The sequence below is a fragment of the Canis aureus genome, chromosome 31 (genome assembly GCF_053574225.1).
Source record: "Canis aureus isolate CA01 chromosome 31, VMU_Caureus_v.1.0, whole genome shotgun sequence".
In the NCBI taxonomy this organism is placed as follows: Eukaryota; Metazoa; Chordata; class Mammalia; order Carnivora; family Canidae; genus Canis; species Canis aureus.
The window spans coordinates 34,004,716-34,022,981 of record NC_135641.1 but is presented as its reverse complement, the minus strand read 5'-3'; the positions used below and the strand labels follow the sequence as shown (position 1 = coordinate 34,022,981).

General features: G+C 34.3%; 1 long non-coding RNA gene across 1 annotated transcript in view; it reads left to right on the top strand.

The window, feature by feature from the left end:
* Window positions 1-18,266, top strand: part of LOC144302648 (uncharacterized) — a 37,628-nt gene that overhangs the window by 11,048 nt on the left and 8,314 nt on the right. The window lies entirely within an intron of this gene.

The following is an 18,266-nucleotide window of genomic DNA, read 5'->3' as shown; positions in this document are numbered from 1 at the left end:
ATGACTTTGGATAGCATATTTTATTTTGAATTCCTGAATAGTTTACATGCCAAATTGATTGGAAAAGATAAATGTACTATGATTTCAGAAAGAGAGAAAACACACTTATCTTGTAAATATTATGAAGTATCTAGAAATTTGCACTGATCACTATCTAAATTACTATCTACTATAATAAGCAGTGGATATATAAATCATAACTCATTTTATGTTAGAATAGCTTTTATATAATTCCACTCATTACAAAATGTTTGAGTTAATCATTAAAATAGATAGTATTCAAATAATAGATGCTATAGATAAATAGCTAACAGGGGTCACACTTTTCAGATAAAGCCTCAAAAATCCTTTTAATAGTGTATGTAAAACTCATGAAGTAACTGATATTTTTAACAATTTAAACACCATTAAGAAACATCAAATGTTAACATCAAATTTTATGCAAAATAAAGTTATTCTATAATATAAATCTGTAGATAATTGCAACTGTAAGTTAATATACTTACTAAAGCATATGTACATATGTCTGAATTAAAGCTAACTCTTTTTAAGAACAACACATAAGGATTTTTCAAATTGAAAAAAATCAAATAAGTACCTCTACAGAAATTATTTTACTTGGGTTCAGAAACATTACACTTAAATTATTTTGAAAAATTTACATCTTGCAAAAGTAAATCCTGAACTGCACTACAGCTACAATTCATATAGGGTAAGGGTTTTGACAATTCTAGGAGAATGAAATAAAGTTAGGTGAAGATTGATTACAGCATGAGCAAGAATTAAGGTACGGGCAGGTCAAGGTAAGAATGATTGCTGATTATGTATAAGCCTAACAGCATCTTAGGAATATAGACAAAATGTATTAAGAAAACAAGTTTTAGCTCAAGAATGACTAATATTTTTAGCCTTGAGAGTAAAGCTAATGTCTGAGTTAGAGACAGATTGTTAGTGCAGTTGTCAGCATAGTCATCCATCTGGAATTGTTTTTTCCCCTCTTGTTTTTCAGTTTTTCTATTAAAATAATTTTCTCTTTGTTGAACAAAATGAAAAGTAACATGCAATTAACATGAATATGCTCCCAGATTATTTTTTGGTATTAGAATTGTGTCTGACATTTAAGCAAATCACCCAATTAGTCCCTGTCTACATTCATCAACATGTGAAGCAGATTTTAAAGACTTTATATTCCTGATTAACAAAATTGGTAAATTTTAACGTGTTTAATGTTAAAATCATTTTTATAGTATATTATCTTTATAAAATGTGAGAATTCTTACTATTTTATTTTTATCAATTTAAAGAATGTTAATTGAAATATTTGAGTCATTCTGTTTGAGATCAACACAAAAAGGGATTTGGAAGTTATGAAGAGGAATACAAAGTGGAAAGCTTAGCCAGTCAAGAAGTTTTTGTAGGTTTGCCTTTGAAGAACAAAAGAAAAATAATGCGAAATAAACCAAAGCCTTAAAACTCCCCACTTCCTCTACCCCTCCTCAACCCCCTACTTGTGATCTCTCTTTCTCTAATAAATAAAACCTTAAAAAAAAAAAAAAAAAAGCCTTCTAGAAGGTCTGTGACTCCCAAGATGGAATGCAGAATGTGACAAAAGAATCTAACTGTAAGGGCACCTGGATGGCTCAGTTGGTTGTGTCGACTCTTGGCTTCAGCTCATGTTGTGATCTCTCAGTTGTGAGATTGAGCCCCATGTTGGGCTCTGTGTTCAGTGCAGTCTGCTTCAGATTCTCTCTACCTCTCCCTTTCCTTTTTGCTCTCGCTCTCTCTCTTTCAAATAAATAAATAAAATCTTTAAAAAATACTAACTGTATTCAAATGTGTAAAGAAGTCTCCCTAAAGGGAGAAGGAAAACAAGATGCCGACCTAAGTAATTTTGGAAATGAGTGAGTACTGTACTGTAGTTGATTAGTATTTCTCATGTGAGTAAAAGTTAAAGATTCTGAAATCACTATACATATGTTTTGGAATTGAGCAACAAAATAAATGGATGGCAGATGGTGGGAGTGCTTTCTCATAATCAAACTGGGGAGTTGTAGATCAGTTAGAGACCAAGGAAAAGAGGCTAGAATGATCCATGTGATTGTGGATTAGAGTTGGAGATACCAGTATATTTAGTATATTATAAATGTAGCTCATAACATACAGGGATATTTATAGGTATACATATATACACTGGCTATATATACACAGGTATTTTCCTTCTCTGTCCCCTAGAAGCAATCGCAGCATCAAAGAGCACACGTAGTGCCCAGATCTTGGTTTCTAATACCATTTTTTCAATAAAAGAAACCAGTGCTCCTTGGAAAGATTACTGATTCCACCTCTGAGTAAGAGGTAGATTCAATGAGTCTGGAGAATCTTGTAGTGAATGAAAGTAAAGTTCTCAAACAAACAGACAAACAGAAAAAAAAAAAAAAAAAAAAAAAGAAAAACCAAAACCTAAAACGAAACAAAACAAAACAAAAAGCTAAAAGCAAACAGATGGAGATATCAAGGACTTGAGAGATAAGTGAAGAGGCTCTCAACAGAGCAACAAAATAAAGTAGTACTGGATTATAATTCAAAATCCAAAATAAATTTCCATTAGCTCATATTGATATTAATATTTAAATAAATGAATAAAAGAAAAGAGTTACTATGTCAAATACTTCAAAAAATTATATAGATATTACACTCCCCAAAAAAAAGGAGCATAACTCCCTGCTCTTCAAATGTGGACTCCACATAATGACATCTCTCCAAAGAGTTGAGTAGGTACAAGGTGAACGGCAGAGTAAACATACAGTACCAAAGCTGAAAACCGCCACCTTAACCAAGTGATCAAGGTTAACAACAGCAGTAATGAGTGTCATTTGGTAATATAAATTATGTGACAAGAGATGCACTTGGTTTCTGTGGTCTTGTCTAAAACATATACTCAGGCTAATCACTGAAAAAGCAGGAGACAAATGTCAACTGAGAGATATTCCACAAAATACCTGAGTATATATTCCTCAAATACATCAAAACTGCCAAGGTCAGGGTCATCAATAACAAGGAATTTCTGAGAAATTATAAAAGCCAGATCCTAAGGAGATATGATAATGTAACGTCTCCTGGATGAAATGCTGCAACAGAAAAAATTAAAACTAAGGAAGTAAGAATAAAATGTGGATTTTGATTAATCATAATGTATCAATATCGGTTAATTAATTGTTAATATTAAATATTAACATAATATAAAATATTGAGAAATATATCTTACCACAGTATTATGTTAATCATATATGAAAATTGGGTGTGGGGTATGAGGGACCTCTCTGTACTATTCTTACAATTTTCCTGTAAACCTCAAATTATTCTAAAAGAAGAAAAATATTTTAAGGTACACTGGATTGAGGTGGAAGTGGAGAAGAATGGCATTGATATTTCCCAACAACATAAATATTATATCAGATAACCATTAATTGGGCAAAATAATTACAGCTCTTTCCTTTCATAGAGCCCGATATTGGACTTTAACATACACGCATGTCAGTTTCTATTTCAAGGATCAGGGTAATTAAAATATTCATGACACTGGTTACTTGAAACTGAATTAAAACTCATCTCCTTACTACCCACGACAAAACAAACAAACAAACAAACAAACAAAAAACCACAATAATACAGAAAGACCAAAAAAATAAAGTACTTTACGAGCCAGGTGGTATCCTATTAAAGAGCTCTCTGTATTAAATTTTTTTTTAATTCTCAATCTGTTCATCTTTTCCTGATAGAATGATGACTATTTTGTGTTTACTTTGGAAATGATTCTAGAAAGAGAGAAAGGAGCATTGCGGGTATGATATTCCATGAACTTAAAGAAATTACACGGCGGTGATGTGTTCTAAAACATATGTAATAACAAAGAAGTAAGAGCTGAGTTTAGGTAAAGATGAGGGCTTGTCATGTAAGCAAGCGATGAGTGTCCCATGGGTTTTTAGTAGGTTCTAAGTTAAGTAGTAGCTAAATTAATATATGGAATAATATAAAAAACCACAGAGATTTCCTGTTAAAGGTATCATGCAGTTTTCTGTTAATAGTGCTTAAATAAATAAGGAGAGTATATTCATTCTGAGGTGCTAGCAAAAGAACGTAGTAAGTGCTTATTTCTACTTGTAGAAGGAAGAGTCTTTGCACCTGGTGATATTCTTCTTTCCATCTGTCTGACTAGCCAATTGTTGAACTGGAGAGATTTACTCGGGGAGATCTAATCCCACAATTTATTTTTAAAGCACGGGGAACCAACTTCCCAGCAACTCATACATTTTGCTGCTGAAAATCTTCCCAAAGATGACCTGGTAGGTCAAACAGCAGAGTATCAAGTCGTATATTCTAGCCAGGTAAATTACTTTCTTTCCCTCAGACGAATATCCCTCTTAATCTTCCCATCACTCTGTATTTCTTTTCCCAAAACCTTAATTTATCTTGTTTAGATTATAATTTATATTTGAAAACCATTGTGAGTCAATGGTAATACAGGGCTAGCTAAAGCCGAACCACCATAGGTAGAAGATTTCTCTCCTTATTTTCAGATTTCAGGTTGAATCTTATCTTTATTTCTGCTAAACAAGTTTACGACCTCACATTAATAACTAGTCACTGTGTGCAGGGCTAACTTTGACATGGGTCTTTTTTTTTAGTTCAATAATTAAAGTCATTTAAAGTTTTAATTAGAAAGTACACTTTATGACCAGTAATAGAGAAAGGAAGATGCTGCTTCGAGAGAGATTCTTTTCTACAGCGCTCCTACTGTGTCAGAAAATTACAGTATGTCCATCTTTTAATTTGGCTCAGTAATGATAGATTTCCACTTACACATATAATGTTTTCCCAATTTTTTCAAAAGCCTGATGCTTCAAAGGAAATATGTGATATGCTGCTGTGATAGTGTTTTGCTATAAAATAGTATTAAGTTGGTATAGAGAAGCCCAAGAAATGTTAGAACAGGAGGAGGCCAGGAAACTGTCCACGAGTCTATTGTAGTTAAGATAGAGTCACAATTGTCTGGTGTCAGGGTTTGTCTTTTAACTGCAGTAGTTGGCTAATTGCTTATTGAGATCTGTTTACTCTAGTTTTTCTGAATGGGTAATTTAGTTTTCTATTAACTACTTAGAGAACTGCACAACTTTATTTTTTTTTAAATTGTGTCCTTCCCGAATTTCAAATTCTTAATGCTTCTTTGTAAGATTTTTTTTTATTTTTTTAAAAATATTTTATTTATTTATTCATGAGAGACACGAAAGAAAGAAAGAAAGAAAGAAAGAAAGAAAGAAAGAAAGAAAGAGAGAGGCAGAGACACAGGCAGAGGGAGAAGCAGGCTCCATGCAGGGAGCCCAACACGGGAGTCAATCCTGGGTCTCTAGGATCAAGCCCTGGGCCGAAGGCAGGTGCTAAACCACTGAGCCACCCAGGGATCCCATCTACTATTTCCACAGTAATCTAAGTCTCCCCCTACCCCCATCTATGCATAACATAGCTCTCAGATTAATCTATTCAAACTAAAACCCAGATGAAAGCTCTGCTTTTCTCAAAATTGTGTGGTGGTTCCCATTTATTCAGAGTGAAAATTGAAGTCCTCACAACTGGCCCCATGTCATTTAGTTCCCAGGTAGGCCCTCTTTATGCACAGGTATCTCCTACTATTTTCCTTATCCATTCCTCTCACCTCACATGGGTCTTCTCATTCTCTTTGTCAGTTCTCCTGAGAGTTTATTCCCTCTGCCTGCATCATTTTCTCCCCAGATATCTAAATCGCTACCTACACTGCCACCTTCAAGTCTCTGCTCAAATCTCTACCCTCTCTGGGTACCTAGGTGGTGCAGGGGGTTAGGCGGCAGACTCTTGGTTTAGGTTCAGGTCAGGATCTCAGGGTCCTGGAATCCAGCCCCCTCCGTCAGGCTCTGCATTGACCTGGGAATCTGCTTCTCTCCTACTCTCTCTACCCCTCCCCCTGCTCTCTCTCATAAAACAAACACAACAAACAAAAACGCCTTGACCTTATTAAAATGATCCTCATTGTTATTTAACACTCCCGCCACTCCTCATCCATCAGACAGCACTGCTAATTCCTCTTTTTCTGCTTCTTTTGCACTTATCTCCTTCTGGTGTATTCTTTTACTTACTTCTTTGCTGTGTTTATCAGCTCTTTGTTTATTATTTGTCACTGTGCCAGTATGTAACTCCACAAAGGAAGGACCCTTGATTTGTTTATCTCAAGGTTTGTCTCTGGTAAACTTATATAGAATTTTATAATTGATTTGTGATGATATTTCCAAAAGCTATATTATAAGTATTTATGCTAATAAGCCAGTAAATATTCAGTTCCTGGAAAGAAAGAAGGAAGCAAAAAGGAAGGAAGAAATGTGTTCAGTTTGCATTTTTTCAATACTGGTACAAACTCAACCTCATTTTTTATAATTTTGATCTTTATTTCCTTCCTAAGATTTGAGTATTTGTAAAACAATAGTAGGCAAAAAATGATTACCCCCCCAAAAGAATGTCCAAACAGGATAATATCAAGAGACCACATGCAATTAAGCTGTTGTTATGAAATTTTAGGAGGTTATCCATAATTTCCCTTTACCCAAATAATTTGCCCAATTGCTTTCTTTTCCTCATTGCGTTTTAATATTATCACAGTGAACTTAGTAATTTGGTTATAAATGATATGCTTTTTTTTTTTTTCCAGATAAAATCTCTCTGGGCCAACCTTTATGATAATTAGAACTATGGTGTTAGAGTTTAACCTTTATCAATATTGTACACATCTTCAATATCCTTAGAAAAATGTTTGGTTTTAAGTGACTGCTTTCATACTATTTTATTATTAGCCTTTCATTTTGTCTAAAACATCAAGAATGTCTGAATATGTATTAAATCTATAGGGGAGGTAACAGTTGAAACTAAGACTACATAATTATGCATACATAAACAACTTCATAACATGCACATTTAACGTATAAGGCAATATTGATTTCAAATGGCTTCAAAATTATAAATATTTTCCGATCCAGTCATGGAACTTTATTGACAAATGTGATTGATGGTGTCTTTACCTCTTCCTACTTAATGACTAGATGTATGGGCCATATATGAAATGAGGAATTGTTAACTGCTGGGATTTGTGAGAGAAGGTGGTTAAAAGCATATGTTATGATCAGAACATCAGTATAGATGAAAAACAAAACAGATATTCATAATATCCCCTGCCCGCTTTTTCTCATTTAACAAGTTACAAAGAAATATAAGAAACAGATGGAGTAAATGTATTAACAACCACTGAACCAAAACTTTCTTTTCTCACTTGCAACAGGCTGTTCGTATTTCTTTTACATAAGATCCTATTTTTAATCTAACTGTGTTTTTTAATAAAATTCTTATGTTTGTTAATATAATTAACATAATCACTTTACAATAAACGTGATCACTCATTTATTCTTAGAATAAATATTTACAAGTAGTATTTCTTTTTTAAAAAATTCAAATATCTTATTCTTTATACATAATATCAACATGCCCTCTAGAAAAAAATATTAATTTATAATTCTACCATTAGTATATCAGATGGCTTGAATCCTTAAATATGGACATTGAGTATTTTTAAATACTTTCTAAAGATAAAAATACCACACTTACTCTGCATTTCTATCTCTGTTAGTAAATGTGACCATCTTTTCATATATTTAACACAAATTTGTATTTATTTTGTCTCACAGCACCTTTCAATTTTTATCATGTGAGTAATCCGACTTTAGTGACATCATCAGTAAGTCATATCTATTGACATACGTGTGGGGGGACAGCCAGGAACCCTTGAAAAAACTACAGGTTTTATCTGTAAAAAACTACAGATATAGAACATTTCTAGGACCTCAGAATATTCTTTTTTAATATCTCCTCATGAATACATCCCTGAGGTTACCACTATTCTGATTTCTCTCACCATTAACTATTTTAACTCATTCTTGAATGTGGTAAAATGAGACTATACCTTTTACTACATATTAATTTGCATATGACTTCTTTTGTTCAACACAATGTTTCTTTTACTTGCTTTACAGTTGTGGAAGTTTCTATTTTCATATCCTCAAGTTTAGAGATTCTTAGCCATGTCTAGTCAACTAAGGAGTCCATCAAAGGCATTTATTTCTAGGTTAGAGTTTTTTGTTTTTTTTTAATCTCTAGCATTTCTTTTTTATTCCTTTTTAGAATTTCCATTTCTCTGCTTACATTTTCTATCTGTACTTGCATGTTAGTTGATTTAAATTCATGATCTGATAATTCTAACATCTCTGCCATATCTGAGTCTGGTTCGATGCTTGGCTACGTCTCTTTAAGCTGTGTTTTACTTTTTATTTTGCCTTCTAATATCCTGTTGAAACATTGATATGATACAGGTTAAAGGGAACTGTAGTAAATAGGCCTTTAATAATATAATGGTAGGGTTCGGGGGAGGGAATTGTTCTAAGGGGCTATGATTAGGTCTCAGTCTTGATGAACCTGTGCCTGAGACTGTGAACTTCGCTGGCACTTCTCAGCCTTCCTTCCCCCCACCCCGCCCCCTTCTCATTTTCTTCATCCCTTTAGGTGGGACAAGATGGTAGAGGATAGCCTGGAGTTGGCTATTTCCCTTCGCCCTGGCTGATTATGCTCTAATAAAACCTTAATAGAGTAGGCCATGATAAAATAGTTTTGCCTGGAGGGTAGGCCTTTTTAAGAATGGAATGCTCAAGCATATTTCATATTGGCTACTTTTCCCCAATCCTGGACAAAAGCTGGAGGCTTTTTTCCTTAATCTTCTCTGTGAAAACTCAGGACAGGTCCTGGAGATAAAACCCACAAAAGTGTGACAGCTCCTCTCTGGGTCCCACTAGAGTTTTGAACTCTCAGACTTGACTGCTGAGCTCCTAGAAAGTCTCAATTATAGGTCAGGTTTTCCTGCTTTGATGCTGATTCCTGTGGTGGTTTCTGCATGGAGATATGCCCTATGATTCTTTGCATCTGCCTGTCTCACTCCAGATCAGGGAGCAGTGTTTTGCTCTGTGACCTTAACTTTTCCAACAGATAGAAGAAGAGTTGTTGATTTTTCAGTTTGATTTTTTAGTTTAGCTCTATACTTGTCATGAAGACAGAGTGATGACTTCTAGGCCCCTGACATGACCATGGAAGAAACTGGAAAGCATCTGCAATACATTGTGGATCATCATAAAGAGCCCTGAGCAGTCCAAAAGACACATGGTTGCTACAACAATTCTAAAGCTCTAGTGTGGTAAGAGTTGGCCTTAAGCACGGTGCCACCAACAGCCAAAGATCGTTCTGTTGGCTCTAGTTTATGCTTGCAGTGTACATTCAGCTAAGTAAAAAGCTGAAAAGATACATTTTAACTGCACTTCAGCGCCTTCAACTAAAAAACATCAGAATAGTAATTGATCTGAAGATATTACTTATAGCTCCAAATAATCCACCATTTTCTAAATCTATTAAATACTTGAGTGGCTAGATTGAGTGGCTAGACCTATATGGAAGGGAAGGAATTATTTTACTGAAACGGCAATAGACACATATGTCTTTTGCATCAGCTTTCTGGCAATTTTATGCCAATCACCTGCTTTTCTTTGAAACACAGCCGAGATTTTCAGAGGTGGCTTCCTGTGATTCTGGTCTTTCATGATTTCCTGAAGGATCAGTTTCTCTTTGACACATTCTAATGGTGTTGTAAGCAACTAATTTGTGATACTGAATCATTTCCTGCTGAAATATGTGATTTATACGTATGTGATGAAGCAGTAACTGATACTCTTTTAGCATGCTACAGAACAGGAGATGCCCACAGAAATGCTAATCTGAGCAGTATGAAAGATCCAATCATCGTGCAGTTATCACATACTGAGGGAAGAAAATTCTGAAAGCCACTTTCTCTCTTTTCCATTTTGCATTCCAGAACCTAATAAATCAGAGAGCTGAAAGACTAACAACATGACAAGAAAAGGTTGAGAGTGAGAAATTGAGAGAAAAAGATTTTTCAAAGGCCAAGGAGAGAGGAGGACACACGGCGTCCAGGAGACTGCAGAACAGGAGTGAACAGCCACTTAGAGATCACTGGGGTGGGGAATTGAGTCCTTGTCATCATAAGATTTTGAGGGAAGAAAATGTTGTTGAATAAGAAAGAAGACACATGTTCAAACCGTTCAACTTTCCTCTGCCGAATAGGCGAGAAAACCCAAATTAAAGCATTTTTATTTTTTATTTTTATTTTTTTTTAATTTCATTCTTTTTTTTTAAGATTTTATTTATTTATTCATGAGAGACACAGAGAGAGACACAGAGACATAGGCAGAGGGAGAAGTAGGCTCCTCTAGGGGAGCCTGATATGGGACTCGATCCTGGGACTCCGGGATCATGCCCTGAGCTGAAGACAGATGCTCAACCTCTGAGCCACCCAGGCATCCCCAAATTAAAGCTTTAGTAATATGTTTAATAAATTCTTTTCTCAACAGTGGTGCTCTAGATACATAGGTAACTCTTCCTAAATAGGGCATTAGTTCAAGATTTTGTTAGTTGTTAGAGTTAATAATCCCTTAGTGTAGTTTAACCTTCTAGAGTTCTGTATGGAGTTTTAGGGGGATGCATACTTGCCTTGCATCATTTACTTCTCACTGAAACATGTTAACTTCCAGTCCTTTTATTTATAGAAACAATATTAGTCTGCAATTGACAATAAAACTGAAAAAAAATGTGTGTAAAGTTTATTTGTGAACTTTAAAGCATCCTATGCATGTTTTGCTACCTATGAATTCTTTATGGGCAAGCCTGCTTTAGTGTCCATAGCATTTTTTTATATACATACAGTGAGTGCTGTTAAAGATGTGATAAATAAATAAATAAATAAATAAATAAATAAATAAATAAATAAATAAAAAATGCATGCTCTAAACACAACTCTCTTGTGAAAAAGCCTGTGAAGGCAGATCTACACACTTCTTCACACTTTCAGTTTTAGGCTGAAAACATGTTTCTTCTAACACCATAGATAATACTCATTTCTTTATGATTCATAGAAATTTTTCAAATTAAAAACCATGATATTTCAGTACTCCTTGCGCCTTAATGATCATTAAAAGAACAGCACAGAAATATATGATATGACAGGTGCTACATTTCAAATAGCGTGGCTTGAGATGAATTTTTGAGATCAGAAAATATAGTCTTCTGGTGGATTTTATGTTGGTTAATCTAGAGCAATTTATCCATATAACTATGTCTACTTCCATACATAAATATATGCAAAGACTCATGTATTTAATATATTTGTTCTTAAGAGTACATCCACTCTTATGTTCAAATACATTTTATGCAAAAGAAGGAATTGTTCTGTACTATATATTCAATCACTTCAAGACTTTTTATAGATAAAAGCTGCACAACCTTTAAAGAAAACAAACTTGCAGACTTAATTTTTCACAGTGATAGGGCATGAAAATAAACCTAATGAAGATAATGGAAATGATTATAATAATACATGAGCATGAAGAAAATAAACATCTAATGCCAGCTACTTTAAATTGAAATATAATTGTCAGGCAATGACACATGGACACAATCCTAAATATTTCATGCTTATCAACAAAGATACAAATACCTCATCCAATACATATCCCCAACACATTTAAAAGAGCCATTGTGAAACTGCATCATGCTGAAGCTCAGGAAAAAGAGTGATTTTGTAGCAAATAATACATTATGGCTCTTTTTGAGCTCCCATCATACATTGCATTATGACATTTTACACAAGTTCTTTTAAATATGTGGCTGGAGACTCAAAAGAATTCCAGAGCTGCTGGTTCCCCTGAGCTTTGAAAGTCTAGGGAAAGGTGCCTCTGGAGGTTTTAGGTAAACACAACTAAAACAAATAAGGCAAAAGAAATTCTCATGATACAAGTACATATTCTCAAATGGGGGCATTTACTTGTTCAGGTTCGAGGAAATATTATTAAGCATCTATCCTGAACAAGGCACAGTCCTAGGCACTGGAGCAAGGCAAGAATGGTTTTATTAATAGAAAATATTATTCTCTACATTCAAAAAAGTATATCTTGCTCTCTAAAATGGGATTAAAGTCGGGTAAATATTATATAGTAACACAAGAAAGAGATTAACAACCCAATAAAATAATACAGGTAACCATTATGATCACCAAAAAAAATAATTATTTAAATCCTTATAAGAGTTAGGTAAGACGATACAGATGTGGGATTTGGCCTGACTGCTGAAGAATACTGAAATAATTCTAAAAAAGCAGAAGAGTAAAAGTAAAAATTGTAGTTACCCAGTAAAATTGAGATAGTTCATCAAATAATTCTCCTTTACAAATGTTTTCTCATGAAAGTAATTCAATATTGTGAAAAAAGTACTTTATCATGCTAAAGTATAATGTATCTTCCACTCAATTCTTCATTATTTCTTCAACAAGAAGATCCAAAACATGAGGTGTTGGTTCATTATGAGTATACAAACACTCAACAATGAGGATGAGAGGGGCACCTGGGTGGCTTAGTTGGTTAAGCATATACCTTCACCATCTGCCTTCAACTCAGGTCCTGATCCTAGGGTCCTGGGATTGAGCCCCATGTCCTCTGGCTCCTTACTCAGCCAGCAGCCTGCTTCTCCTTCCCTGCTCATGCTCTCTCTTACTATCTCTACCTCTCTCTCTCTCAAATAAATAAATAAAATCTAAAAAAAAAAAAAAAAGAATGAGGATGAGAATCTGTAATATTAATTTTCTTTTCTTCAACATAGAGATTCATATATCTTTGAATCACTCTGTGCATATTAATTTGGAAGTATTTCCCTATTGCCATACTTCACAGAAAAAAACTCATCCAAATAATTTTCACATATTTTTTAGTATATTCATCAGTATTAGAGCTATTTTACAGGTATTTCATAGCTTTTGCTTCACCTAATTTCTTGAGATTCACTATAACACAAACTCACATAGGATATTTTACTGTAAATTTTATTTTATTCAAATATAAATATTTACATAATATAAGGATCCTGGGTCTTTTTCTCATCCCATTTCCCATATATATTTCTATATATAAATCTTATGTACATAAATATATAATTCTTTGAATATATTGCTTTGGAAAATAATTTTTTAAAGCTCTCTTTAAAATGACACATAAGATAGGTATCAAAATTAGCATGGATTGAGTATTTCCAGTACATAGACATATGTATTATATATAAATACAGACTTTATTAACAGTTTTCTCTGAGACTACTTTGAAAAATAAATCTTGCCTACACTCAGTTATTTGCAGTAAAGTATAACTGATTCTTAGAGTAGACATGTAAGACCTGTTTTGAAGTAGAGAAGGTGCAGTTAAACTGATGACTGATGAAACCACTTGTTCGGGGTTGCACAAGTAAGTAAAGGCTGCTGAAGTGAAAATTTAGGTTGGTTTGCTTCAAACATCTGGGCTTTCCATCACATAATGCTTTGCTAAAACTCACATCTTAGTCCAATGCAGTAACAAAATACCGTAGACAGTATTTTGTTGGCTTATATAGCAGACATTTATTTCTCACAGTTCAGGAAGATCAAAAGATATCTGATTACTGGTGAGGGACTGCAGATGACCTCCATCTCTCTGGGTCCTCACTTGATGGAGAGAGAGCACTCTGGCCTCTCCTTCTCTTCTTCTGAGGGTACTAATCCCATAATGGAGCCCTAACCTCATTACCTCAACTGCCTCCTCACTTCCCAAAGATCCATCTCCAAATACCATACCATCATGTGTTGGTGGTTAGGCCTTCATATATGAGTTTCAGGAGAACATAACATTCAGTCCACAAGAACTAATTTGCTTCATTTGTAAACAGCAAACCTTAAAGTTTGTCTTGCTTAAATTATATGGCTGTGGCAAAGTCAAATTACACATATTCATACACATACACACATACACATATCCACGGAAAGCTGCTATAATTTATACACTGGTATACTATGAAAAGATATATTTTATTTTTATAAAGCTGTTATAAAGCATTTTAGAATATAATTTTAAACACAATAGATTGTTTTAGGAGTGTGTTTTGAAAACATATCTGCTGTGTTGAGCTATAAAATACACAGATAAGAAATTTAAGTGGAAATCTGTATAATTTGTCAGTTGTTATAGACACCTGGAATTGTCTATCCAGTACCACTTCCCTTAGTACAGCCAACCCACCTCCCCCCATTCAAATATAATGCTGGGGCAGCCCTGGTGGCTCGGCAGTTTAGCACCACCTTTGGCCCAGGGCGTGATCCTGGAGACCTGGGATGGAGTCCCACTTCAGGCTCCCTGCATGGAGCCTGCTTCTCCTTCTGCCTGTGTTCTGCCTCTCTCTCTCTTTCTGTGTTTCTCATGAATAAATAAAATCTTTAAACAAAAACAAATATTAATGCTGGATCCATTATATAACTACAATATGATTTTTACCTTCTGGTTCAACTTATTATGCCTCTAGGTTGTCCAACTCAAGCTAGGGAACTCCCAGAATTTTATTCCTCTAGATTGTGGACATAATGATATTGTTCAAAGAAAATTTTCTGAGAAATACTTTAGGAAGTCAGATTGACTCAACTAGGAACTAGTTTTGCTGTCATGGAAGAGTCAAACATCCAATAAAACACATGGTACTCAAAATTACCCAACAATTCATGACCAATAGTATATGTAATGATTCATGGATAAGTGAATAAGATTCCCCCCTTTTCTCTTGTCAGGTAAGGATTACACTTTGGATATCTTGGCTTCTCTTTTGTTTGTTTATTTTTTTTTAAAGATTTGATTTATTTATTTGAGAGAGAATGAAGTGGGGAGGGACTGAGGGCAGAGGGAGCAGAAGAAGCAGACTCCCTACTGATCAGGGAGCCCAATGTGGGCTGAGCTGAAGGCGAACCATTAATTGACTGAACTTAATTTTTTAAATGTTTTAGAGCTTTATTGAGAAAGTATAATTGACATATAAATAAAGTGCACACAAAACACAAAATTTGACAAGTTTTGATAAATGTATATATTTGTGAGACAGATGATCCATACCCCTTTGTAATCCAACTCTTATCGCCACATTCTAGCCACCACTTACTATCGTACACATCTAAAAACTAGTTAGTGATGTTTCTGTCACTATAAATTAGTTTGCATTTGTTAATATTTCATATATCTAGAGTCATCCTTTTTATCTGGCTTCTTTTATTCAGCATAATTATTTTGAGACCTACCCACATTATTTCATGTATAAATAGTTCATTCTTACTTATTGCTGAGTATGTGTACACTACAATTTGTTCATCTATTAACCAGTTTGTTTTTCTTTCCAATTTGGGGAATCTCACAAGTTAAACTTCTGGGAAGATTTGTTTTCAAGTAATCTCTACACCCAAAGTGAGGCTCTAACTCAAAACCCAAGATGAAAAACCATGGGTGAATTTGTTTTAAAATTGTTGTATGAGTATATGCTGTGCTAGGCAGAACAGTGCTCCCACAAGACATCCATGTCCTAATTCCTGAGATCTGGAATATGTTACCTTACTTGGCAATGGGAAGTGACGACTGCAGATGCGATTAAGGTAGCTAATAAACCTATCTACCTTGACATGGGGAGATTATAGAGAGTTATCTGACAAGTTCCAATCTAATTATATGCATCCTTATAAGTAGAAACAGAAAAAAGAATCAGACAGATGTGATATGAAAACGACTTGACTGCTATTGCCTGATTTGAAGATCAAAGAAGGAGACTAAAAGTCAAAGAATGTGAAAAGAATTTAGAAGCTATAAAGACAAGGAAACAGATTCTCTCTGAAGCTTCCAGAAAGACAGATAGTCTTACCAACGCTCTATTTTTTGTGTCCAGTGTTGAATTTCTGAATTAAGAACTTTAAGATAATGCATTCATACTGTTTTTTTTTTTATTTTTTACTTTTTATTTCAATCTCAGCTAGTTAGCACACAGTGTTATATACTAGGTTTCAGGTGTATGATATACTGAGTCAACAGTTCCACACATTACCCAGTGCTCATCATGACAAGTGCACTCCTTAATTCCCATCACATATTTCACCCATCCTCCTAGCCCTCCTCCCCTCTGATTACTTAATTTTTTAATAGCAATAGAAAAACCAATACAGGGGCACCTAAGTGGCTCTGCTGGTTGAGCATCCTAATCTTGATTTTGGCTCAGGTCATAATTTCAGGTCGTGAGATTGAGCTCCAAGTTAGGGTCAATCCTGAGTGGGGTGTCTGCTTGAGCTTTTCTCTCTCTCCCTCTCCCTCTGACTGTGCCCCTATCCCTGCTCTCTCTTTCATAAAATAAATCAATTAATCTTTTTTTAAAAAAGGAAAACCAATACAAACGACTTCATGTATGTTGCATAAATATCTAGGTGTGGAATGTCTGAACTATATAGTAGATATATGGTTAAATTTCTTTTTTTTTTTTAAGATTGTATTTATTTATTCATGAGAGTGTGTACACAGAGAGAAAGAGAGGCAGAGACACAGGCAGAGGGAGTGAGCAGGCTCCTTGCAGGGAGCCCAATGTGGGACTCGATTCCAGGTCTCCAGGGTCACGCCCTGGGCTGCACTAAACCGCTGAGCCACCCAGGCTGCCTTATGGTTAAATTTCTAAGAAACTGCCAGAATGTTAAAAAAAGTGGTAGTACCATTTTACATTTCCATCAAAAATTAATGAGAGTTTCAGTTGCTCTACATTCTCATCAACAATTGAAATTTTTAGTCTTTTAAATTTTAAACATTCTAATAGGTGGAGAGTAGTCTCTCATTTTGTCTTTAATTTACTTTTGCCAAACAACTGATACTGAGCATTGATAAATGTGCTACATTTCTATCCATATGACTTCTTTTTAAAAATGTCTGTTCAAATCTTTGCCTATGTATTTACTAGATTGTTTCCTTACTGTTAACTTTTGAGAATTCTTATATATTCTGGATATTAATCCTTTTATCAGATACATGATTTGTGAATATGTTCTTCCAGTATGTGCTTATATTTCATTCTCTTAAGCATGTTTTACAGAGAATAAAAGTTTTAAATTTTGACAAAGTCCAATTTATCCACTTCTTCTTTCATGAATCATGCTTTTTATGGTGTATCTATTAAAAAGGTTTGCCTAAAAAGAAAAAAAAAGGCTTTGCCTACTCCAACATCTCAATGATTTTTCTATGTTCCTATTAAAGTTTCATTGTTTTTGGTTTAACACATAAGCTTATGATTAATTTTATATATGATATGAGGTATAGGTTAAAGTTAACATCTTCCTTACATATAATTATCCATTACTTTAAAAACCACTTATTGAAAGGTTGTCCTTTTTCCAATGAAATGCATTTGTATCTCTGTCAAAAAAAAGTTGCACATTCACTGATACATTGGAGTTTATTCTGTTCTATTGAAATATTTGTCATTTTTATGCTAATAACATACTGTCTGAATTACATTAATGAGTATCTCCAAATTAAATCCTGATATTTTGTAACTTTCAGCTCTCTTCCATCTTTGTGTACCTTTAATATGTTGCTGACTATTCTAGAATATGTTTGAATATGAAATCTATGGATTTCAGAAACAGCTTGCATTAGCCACCTCCCCCCCCAAAAAGGCTTGTTTATTATTGATTGCAATTGTGTTGAATCTATAGATCAATTAGGGGAGAATTGGCATTTAAAAGATATTAAGGGGGATCCCTGGGTGGCGCAGCGGTTTGGCGCCTGCCTTTGGCCCAGGGCGCGATCCTGGAGACCCGGGATCGAGTCCCACGTCGGGCTCCCGGTGCATGGAGCCTGCTTCTCCCTCTGCCTGTGTCTCTGCCTCTCTCTCTCTCTCTCTCTGTGTGACTATCATAAATAAATAAAAATTAAAAAAAAAATATTTAATGTATTGTCTCTAAAAAAAATAAAAAAATAAAAATAAATAAATAAAAGATATTAAGTCTTCTAACTCATGAACATCTATCTATTTATTTAGATTTTTTTTAATTTCTCTCAGAAATCTTTTTCTTTTTTAGTGTATATTATGGTACATTTCAGTCAGATTTATTACTAATTATTTCATTCATTCTGATGCTGTTATATTTGATATTTTTTATTTAAGAAAAAATGTCTGAGGGCAGTACATAGAAATACAATGGAGTTTTTGTAGTTCTTATT